Genomic DNA, 9,389 nt, shown 5'->3' on the forward strand with positions numbered 1-9,389 from the left:
ATGCGATAGGAACTAAGCAATCGTGTGAACAGTACTTAAGTAAATGCTAAACAATCGTAGAGTAAGAAAGAAAGAACACAAGTGTTTAAATGGTTCGGCCAAAGGCCTACGTCCATTGTGCAAATCGGGAGGGTCTATTTTATTACTTCTTCTTCAAAGTTATTACAGAATGAATGTCTTGCTCTCTCTCTCACATTCTTCTCATATTCGTTTTCCTTTTATACACAGGCACTCATGGTCAATGAAGAAGCTTTGGTGGTTACAACAACATAACAGAAAGAAGACGACAACATTCAACTGCCTGCTGATGCGTTGTAAATGTGATGCAATTATGGTGTGTAATTGCGATGATAAATTATGCATTGCACATGCAAGTTTTCCTAGTGAAACCCAAGTATAAATCTCATTAGGTTTCCTGGTAAGTCCAGGGTCGAACACGGGGACTACTGAGTTACTATGCGATAGTAAAATTAATTCCTTTGCGGTGGTAAAAACAAATAAGTTGGTTGGTGTTTCATTGAAGTAGAAATCCTATGCGGCGGATTTGAGAAAAGAGTTGATGAAATCGAGAGTTACAATGAGTATGCGGTGACTGGGTTGAGAAGGGATTTAGTTAATACTTCCTAAGATTGTGTTCAAGTTATGCGATCATGCTACACACACACAACAACAAGTCATCTCCCAATGCAAATGCCATAATTCCTATTTTTAGAACGCATGCTCTTGAAATGCCTTAAATATGTTTGTTGGCACTTCGAACAACCTAGTACGGGGGTCTCGTTTTTTACCCTAGGGTTTAGAGCAGTGCGATATATAAACTCTCTAACCTAGAGGCACCATTCTTGATGTAATTCTGAAAACATTCTCTCGAAATAATATTGTTCTCCCTCTTCCCATGGACGTAGCTAACACACTGTTAGTGAACCACGTATATCTGTGTGTCGATCTCCCCTAGTCTATGTTCCTTTTTGTGTTTTTTAATTGTCATTTTCGCAACAAACTGGTATTAGAGCCTTGTTAGGATTTTTTCGAATTCCTGCATTTGTTCGACAATTGAAGATGTCTGGCGTGAACGTATAGATCAACAAATTTATCGGGAGGAATAGTTTTGGTTTATAGCAGATCAAGATGCGATCCTTGCTAAAGTAGTAGGGGCTGTGGGCACCGTTGATAGGTAAGTCAAAGAAGGCTACCGTGGATGACGAACAGTGGCAGACTCTTGAGGAGAAGGCTCATTCGACGATCATGCTATGTTTGGTTGATGACGTCATCATCGAGGTTGCAGATGAAGAAATTGCCGCTAGACTTTGGTTGAAGTTGGAGAGTCTTTACATGATGAAATCTTTAACCAAGAAGTTTTTTCTAAAGAAACGTATGTATCATCTACGTATGCAGGAAGGTACGTCTCTACGAGACCATCTTGATCAATTAAATAAAATTTCATTAGATCTGCGTAATGTAGAGGTTAAGGTTAATGATGAGGATGCTACCCTAATTCTGTTGACATCTTTGTTGTCGTCTTATGAGACTTTCGTTGACTCGTATATTGGAGGGAAAGAAATTGTGACCTTTGAAGATACAAAGTCCACATTGCTTATGAGAGAGGACCGTCAGAATGTAGGAAGTTCAGTTACAGAAAGTCAGGCATCTGAGTTAGTTGCTATAGGAAGTAAGGGACATAGGAATTCTGGTAAGCAGAAGTTGAATCAGAATAAAAGGTCTTTGAAGTCAAAGGGTTCTAGATCAGATGATATTTGTAATTACTGTAGAAAAGGGGCATTGGAAAACCGAATGTCCTAAGATAAAAAGGAATCAGGAACAGAAGGAAAAGAGTGACAAAAGGGAAGCACTCGCCTCTGTTGCACAAGTTGAGATTGATTCTGAAGAAGTCGAGATCGATTCTGAAGGAGATTTGGCTTCAATTGTTAATGAACAGTCACATTCTGATAATGTGTGGGTTCTTAATTCTAGGGCATCTTATCATATGTGCCCAAATAGATAGTGGTTCTCAACCTATCAGCAAATAGATGGAGGGAATGTTAGCATGGCTAACAGTTCTGTGTGCAAGATAGTTGGAATCGGTTCAATCAAGATATGAACACATAATGGTGCCTTCTACACTTTAAAGAAGGTTAGGCATGTTCCACTAATGAAGAAGAGTTTGATATCCTTTAGTGTACTCGATAGCAAGGGTTACAATTTTGAAGGTAAAGGTGGAGCAATGTATGTCTATAAGGGTTCTGAGGTAGTTCTGAAAGGCATAAAGCGTAGAACACTGTATTTTCTATTAGGTTCCACAATAACAGGTTATGTTGTTGTTGCATCGTCGGTCGTTCACAAGGATGATATGACTAAGTTATGGCATATGAGACTTAGTCATATGAGTGAAAAAAGGATGCAAATTCTATCAAAAAGAGATATTCTCTGTGGGCATAAAGTGCAGGATTTTGAATTTTGTGAACATTGTGTTTTTAGGAAGCTTCATCACAGCAAGTTTCCTAGAGGTGTTCATCGTACAAAAGGGACACTTGATTATATTCATTCAGACTGTTGGGGACCTTCCAAAGTTGAATCTATTGAAGCCAGTTTGTATTTTTTTGTCTATAATTGATGATTACTCAAGAATGACTTGGGTGTTTATGATGAAATATAAAAATGAAGCCTTTAAGAATTTCAAGCAGTGGAAGATATTGATTGAAAATCAAACTGGGAAGAAGATCAAAAGGCTGCGAACTGATAATGGTCTGGAATTCTGTGGATCTGAATTTAATGAGTTTTGTAAAGCTGAGGGGATTGTTCGCCATCACTGTTAGGAATACTCCACAACAAAATGGGTTGTAGAACGTATGAATCAGACGTTGTTGGAGAGAGCAAGATGCATGCTCTCTAATACAGGGTTGGCTAGAAAGTTTTGGGCAGAAACGGTGAATACTGTTATCTGATCAATCGTGGACCTTACACAACTATTGATTGTAAAAGACCTTACGAGGTATGGTCTGGTAAGCCTGTAGATTATTCTTTATTAAAAGTTTTTGGTTGTACTATCTATTATCATGTTAATGAGGGTAAATTAGAACCAAGAGCTAAAAAATGGTATATTTGTGGGTTTTGGGGATGGAGTTAAGGGATATAGAGTCTAGTCACCTTCTGAGAATAGAGTCATACTTAGTAGGACTGTGATATTTGATGAAAATTCCATGCTTAACTCAACTGTAAAGCCTTTTGTGACGTCTACTGATGTGGGAGAAAGTAGTAGTGTTGATAAACAGGTGGAGATGCAATTCACTTTAGCTGTGAATGAATTACAAGATCAAGGTGGAGAAGATCAACACGTTACTACAGAAACTGATATGCAACCAAAAATTAATGTGCCAAGAAAGGCAGAAGTTGATTTGCTTGAGAATTCTTGATCATGAGTAGATCAACCGAGTATAGCTCGTGATAGAACTAGAAGAATTGGTGTTGGACCTCCTGTGAGGTATGGTTTCGAAGATATGGTTACTTTTGCATGGCAGGTTGCTGAAGAGGTGGATCCTCATGAGCCATCCACCTATAGAAAAATTGTGTCATGTGGTGAGTCTGCTAAATGGCTTGCTGTTATGGGGGATGAGACGGAATCTCTTGACAAAAATCAAACTTGGGTATTAGTCAAACGACCAAAGGAGAGAAAAATTGTCACTTGTAAATGGGTCTTCAAGAAAAAGGAGGGAATGTCACCTTCAGAGGGCATTAAATATAAAGCTCGAGTTGTTGCTAGAGGGTTCACACAAAGGGAATGAGTTGATTATAATGAGATCTTCTCACCAGTAGTTAGACATATTTCTATCAGGGTGTTACTAGCTATAGTAGCACATCAGAATTTGGAACTGACAACTAGATGTGAAGATAACTTTCTTACATGGAGAGCTGGAGGAAGAGATTTATAACCAGATGGGTTCCAGTGTCCAAGTAAATAAGATTATGTTTGCAAGTTGAAGAAATATTTGTATGAGTTAAAGCAGTCTCCAAGGCAGTGGTACAAACGATTTGACAACTATATGATTGGACTTGGCTATAACAGGAGTCCATATGATTGTTATGTATATCACAACAAAGCTGATGATGGTTTGATGATTTATCTACTTTTATATATAGATGATATGCTCATAGCTGCAAGTCCAAGTCTGATATTCTGAAATTGAAGAATCTTCTCAGTGCTGAGTTTGATATGAAGGATTTGGGTGCTGCTCAGAAAATTCCACATATGGAGATTTATAGGGACAGAGGTAAGAATAAGCTCTTCTTGTCATAGAAAGGATATATTCAGAAAATATTGTCCAGGTTCGTATGTCATCGGCTAAGCCTATAGATACTCCTAGTGCTGTAAATGCTCGTTTGTCATATGAGTTTTCACCATAGTCTGAAGCTGAGAAGGAGTACATGTCTCGAGTTCCTTATGCTAGTGCAGTGGGAAGTTTGATGTATGTTATGGTCTGTACTAGGCCTGATCTTGCCCATGCTGTTAGTGTTGTCAGCAGGTTCATGGGTCAACCTGAGCAGAAGCATTGGCAAGCCGTTAAGAGGATTTTTCGTTACCTTAGAGGTAGATCTGATGTTGGTCTTGTTTTTGGGAATTGCATAGAATGTTTGGTGACTGGTTATTCTGATTTTGACTATGCTGGAGATGTTGACAGTAAGAGGTCTATGATTGGCTATGTGTTTACTCTGGGTGGTTCTGTTGTTAGTTGGAAGGCAACCTTACAGCCTACAGTTACTTTGTCTACTACTGAAGCAGAGTACATGGCCTTGATAGAAGCTACTAAAGAGGGAATATTGCTGAGGGGGTTAGTTGGTGATCTTGGTTTGCATCATGACCAAGCTATTGTATATTGTGATAGTTTGAGTGCAATATGCCTAGCCAAGGATCAAGATCATCTTGAGAGAACTAAGCACATAGATGTAAGATATCACTTTTTAAGAGGTGAGCAGAGAGTTAAAGTGATGAAAATTGGTACTGCTGATAACCCTGCTGATATGTTCACCAAACCAGTTCCATAAGGCAAGTTCCAACATTGTTTGCAGTTAGTATAGGGGTCTTGCTATATTTATTTATTTGCTGTTATTTACGATTTTGACCGTAGGGTTTAGAGCAGTGCGATATATAAACTCTCTAACCTAGATGCGTTGTCCTTGATGTAATTCTGAAAAACATTCTCTCGAAATAATATTGTTCTCTCTCTGCCCGTGGACGTAGCTAACACACTATTAGTGAACCATGTATATCTGTGTGTCGATCTTTCCTACTCTACGTTCCTTTTTGTGTTCTTTAATTGTCGTTTTTGCAACACATGCGATGTATACGATAATTTCGATAGAACTTATGTCTAAGCCTCTATTCTTGTCTATGCGATGATGAATGATGCACACTGTTGAATGAATTTTAATTGTCAAAAACTTGTTGATTGAAATTTCAATTGCGGCGGATGGAATGTAATGCATAATGCAATGTAATGTAATGCTGCCGTAAAGGATTGGAAATGGAAAATGGATGGTGATGATGAAGTGGAGTGGATAATGACGTGTGGATGATGTGTATGCGGTGATGAATCATGCTTCTAGATAATAAATGCGATACTACGCTCTAAAATAATGTATAAGATGCTACTGATATGCGTTCATAGTATGCGTTCATGTAGTACCTGCATGTCACAAGTTTTCTTGCATTGGAACCAAGTATAATTCTAACGCAAGTTTCTCAGAGTGATTTAAGGTTAAACACGGGGATTGCGATGATCAATGTGATACTGATGTGATATATGCGACCGAAAGAAAAATAATAATGAATTGTATTGAAAAGATAAAATAAAATGTTGTGATAAAATAGAATGTGATGATAAAATAAAATGCAGTAATAAAATAAAATGCGGTGATAAGTAAATAAATAAACAAATAGAGGACTGTTTGTGAAGATGTGCAAGTATCTGATGGAATGCGATGGCAAATCTTGTGAATTATGTCAAAAAGAGAATGGGTTGGGGGAAAGGACATCGTAAGTTCGTCAATCCTATTGAGGACACAACTAAGCTTCTGTTTTCCCTTGGCTTACACCTCTCAGTGATCGGTCGCGTTCCCATATGTCTATGGTGAATCAGGGATGAACGTTGTGAACGCAAGGTTGTTTCCATCTCTGGAAATACTTCTTGCTTTAGTTAATGCATTCTTCCAATCTTCTTTCGAGAGGTGGATTAACATCTTCACTTTTGCTCTCACAGGTGAGGATGCCGTTGATCATGCGTTAGCTAAACTTAGTTTATTTCTTCAACAAGGATTAACTTACTCACTTAATCCTTCCCCCTTACCTTGGGGCATTAGTTACACATAGTGAAAGAAATTGACGATGAATGTATGGTGAAGAGCAGGGAGATGACGATGAATATGATAATGATATTAAAAGATAAAGATAAGCATTTGTTAAAGATAATGAATGAAAGATTAGAGATGAACAACAGTTGATGAATAGAAAGTGAGAACAAATAAGGAAAGCATGTCAATGTCTTGATACGGATCTCGATCGGAGACAATTTTCTTGCCGACGTGTAGGAGAAGTGTGGTGGAAAACTTCCTTCTCAGGCTAGTTTCCTAGGTCAAAATGATCTTTTCATAGAGCTTCTCTTGGGATTTTCTCTAAAATGTCTCTTCAGACCAGCCTCCTTTCTTTGTAATTGATATAGCTATTTATAGACCTTGGCACCTCCTTCGTTAGTGGTCCCGCTCTGAAAAGCTTCTTTTTCTGCCATGGCTTGGTGGAAACGTCCACTCTACTCCACATTCAATTTTTCAGATCGTACAACAAAAAAGCTGTATAATTTCAGAAATCCCCACGAATGCGTCGCTCTTTTCATCTACGGTCGATCGCCGCATGCGGTGCAAATGCGTTGGCCTTTTTATCGATCGTCGCATGCGATGCAAATGCGTTGCTTGTTTACGTCCATGATTGACCATCGCATTCTATGCGAATGCGTTGCTCTCTTTGTCCTCGAGCGATCGTCGCATGCAGTGATCTATTTCCTGCAAAACAAAGACTTAGACTTTCTATTTTGCCATTGCAATGGGGTTAGCGGGTGTGCTTCCGACACTTTACAACTTTTGGGTTTCTAAGCAAATTTCTATATATTCGATGCAACTTTTCCTTCTTTTTGTCGCATATGCTAAATAAGATGGTATAAATAACTTGTATTTCTACAAGTTATCACACACATACACAAGGTGACTGCATACTATCATATTCTATCTCTAGGGTGCATGTAATGTGTTAATAGCAAACTGAACTTATTCCTAAGTTTCTATCTCTTGCTTATATGGTTCTAATTTGACTTTCCCAAGCCGAGATTCCAGTCTGACTCTCCTAAGCCTAGACTCTATCTTTAGACCACTCTCCCGAGAATCTCTAAAGGATGAATGACACATTCATAAGACAAAATGATCGCGTAAAGTGAAAATCTCAGGTCATGCTAGCTAAGTACTTCTCAACCCATTCAGAAATTTAGCTACTCATGAAAAGTATGAAAAGATTGAACATAAGTTGAAATGAGATTTCCATTGTCTATAGATTAAATGCAGAATATAGAATAACAACAGAATGTTGAGATAAGAAGCCCGGTAGCAATGTCTTACTTCCTATGGCCTTTTACAATGTCTTTTCACTCCAACTCTACTTAGAAGAATATCCTTGCTTCCGCAAGTGTTGGCCCTCTCTCCTTTTGTTGCACTTCCCGACAGTCTTCTGAGCTATCCGGGAATGATCTCTCGGCGTCCTCTTCTCCTTGCTCGTTTTCATCTTCTAGGAAGAATAACGGCTAACTATCTTGTATATGATCTCTATTCTATATGGTGAACTTGTTTATCAATGGTGGCCTTCGGTATTTAAAGAGCTTAAGATGAAGAAGCTTTTTCCTCTAATGATTGCAATGATGGGCAGTCATTAAATCTTTTGCTCTGATGCGTCGATTAATCGTCACCGAAAAGTTGAATGTACTTGCTACAGTGTGTCATTAACGGCTTGTCAACTAAATTCGGATTCGACCATCATCAGCTTTTCGTCCCATCATGATTTATTATGCTTTCACCTTGATGCACCATCTTTATGCGGCCACCTTCTTGAGCAACTCTTCTTCTAGACGTTCTTTCAATCTCTGGATCACAGTTGGGCTAAAAAACTTGTCCTTCGCTCCTACAACACCTGCTTCTTTCCTTACCAAAGGAATGGCAGTGCACAGAGGTCAAAAGCTGTAAAGAAAATCAAAAAGTTACTGTTAGCACAATATGTACTGCCGTAGTCCCCAACAACAGCGCCAAAAACTTGATGCGTTGTAAATGTGATGCGATTATAGTGTGTAATTGCGATGATGATTTATGCGTTGCACATGCAAGTTTTCCTAGTAAAACCCAAGTATAAATCTCACCAGGTTTCCTGGTAAGTCCAGGGCCGAACACAGAGACTACTGAATTACTATATAACAGTAAAATTGATTCCTTTGCGGTGGAAAAAAGAAATAAGTTGGTTGGTGTTTCGTTTAAGTATAAATCCTATGCGATGGATTTGAGAAAATAGTTGATGAAATCAAGAGTTACGATAAGTATGCGGTGGGTTGAGAAGGGATTTAGTTAACACTTCCTAAGATTCCGTTCAAGTTATGCGATCATGCTACACACACACAACAATAAGTCATCTCCCAATGTAAATACCATAATTCCTATTTCTAAGACATATGCGATGTATACGATAATGTCGATAGGACTTATGTCTAAGCCTCTATTCTTGTCTATGTGATGATGAATGATGCACACATACACAAGGTGACCGCATACTATCATATCTTATCTCTAGGGTGCATGCGATGTGTTAATAGCAAACAAAATTTATTCCTAAGTTTCTATCTCTTGCTTATGCGATTTTAATCTGACTTTCCCAAGCCTAGATTCTAGTATAACACTCCCAAGCCTAGACTCTACCTTTAGACCACTCTCCTGAGCATCTCTAAAGGGTGAATGATGCATTCATAAGACAAGATGATCGTATAAAGTGAAGATCTCAGGTCATCCTAGCTAAGTACTTCTCAACTCATTCGGAAATTTAGCTATTCATGCGAAGTATGGAAAGATTGAACATAAGTTGAAATGAGATTTCAATTGTCTATAGATTAAATGCATAATAGAGAATAACAACAGAATGTAGAGACAAGAAGCTCGGTAGCAATGTCTTGCTTCCCGTGGCCTTTTACACTGTTTTTTCACTTCAACTTTTCCCAGAAGAACATCCTTGCTTCCACAAGTGTTGGCCCTTTCTCCTTTTGTAGTGCTTCCTGGCAGTCTTCCATGCTATCTGGGAATGATCTCTCGACGTCTTCTTC

Source organism: Benincasa hispida, chromosome 11, assembly GCF_027475165.1.
Source record: "Benincasa hispida cultivar pf3 chromosome 11, pf3_genome.v1.1, whole genome shotgun sequence".
In the NCBI taxonomy this organism is placed as follows: domain Eukaryota; kingdom Viridiplantae; phylum Streptophyta; class Magnoliopsida; order Cucurbitales; family Cucurbitaceae; genus Benincasa; species Benincasa hispida.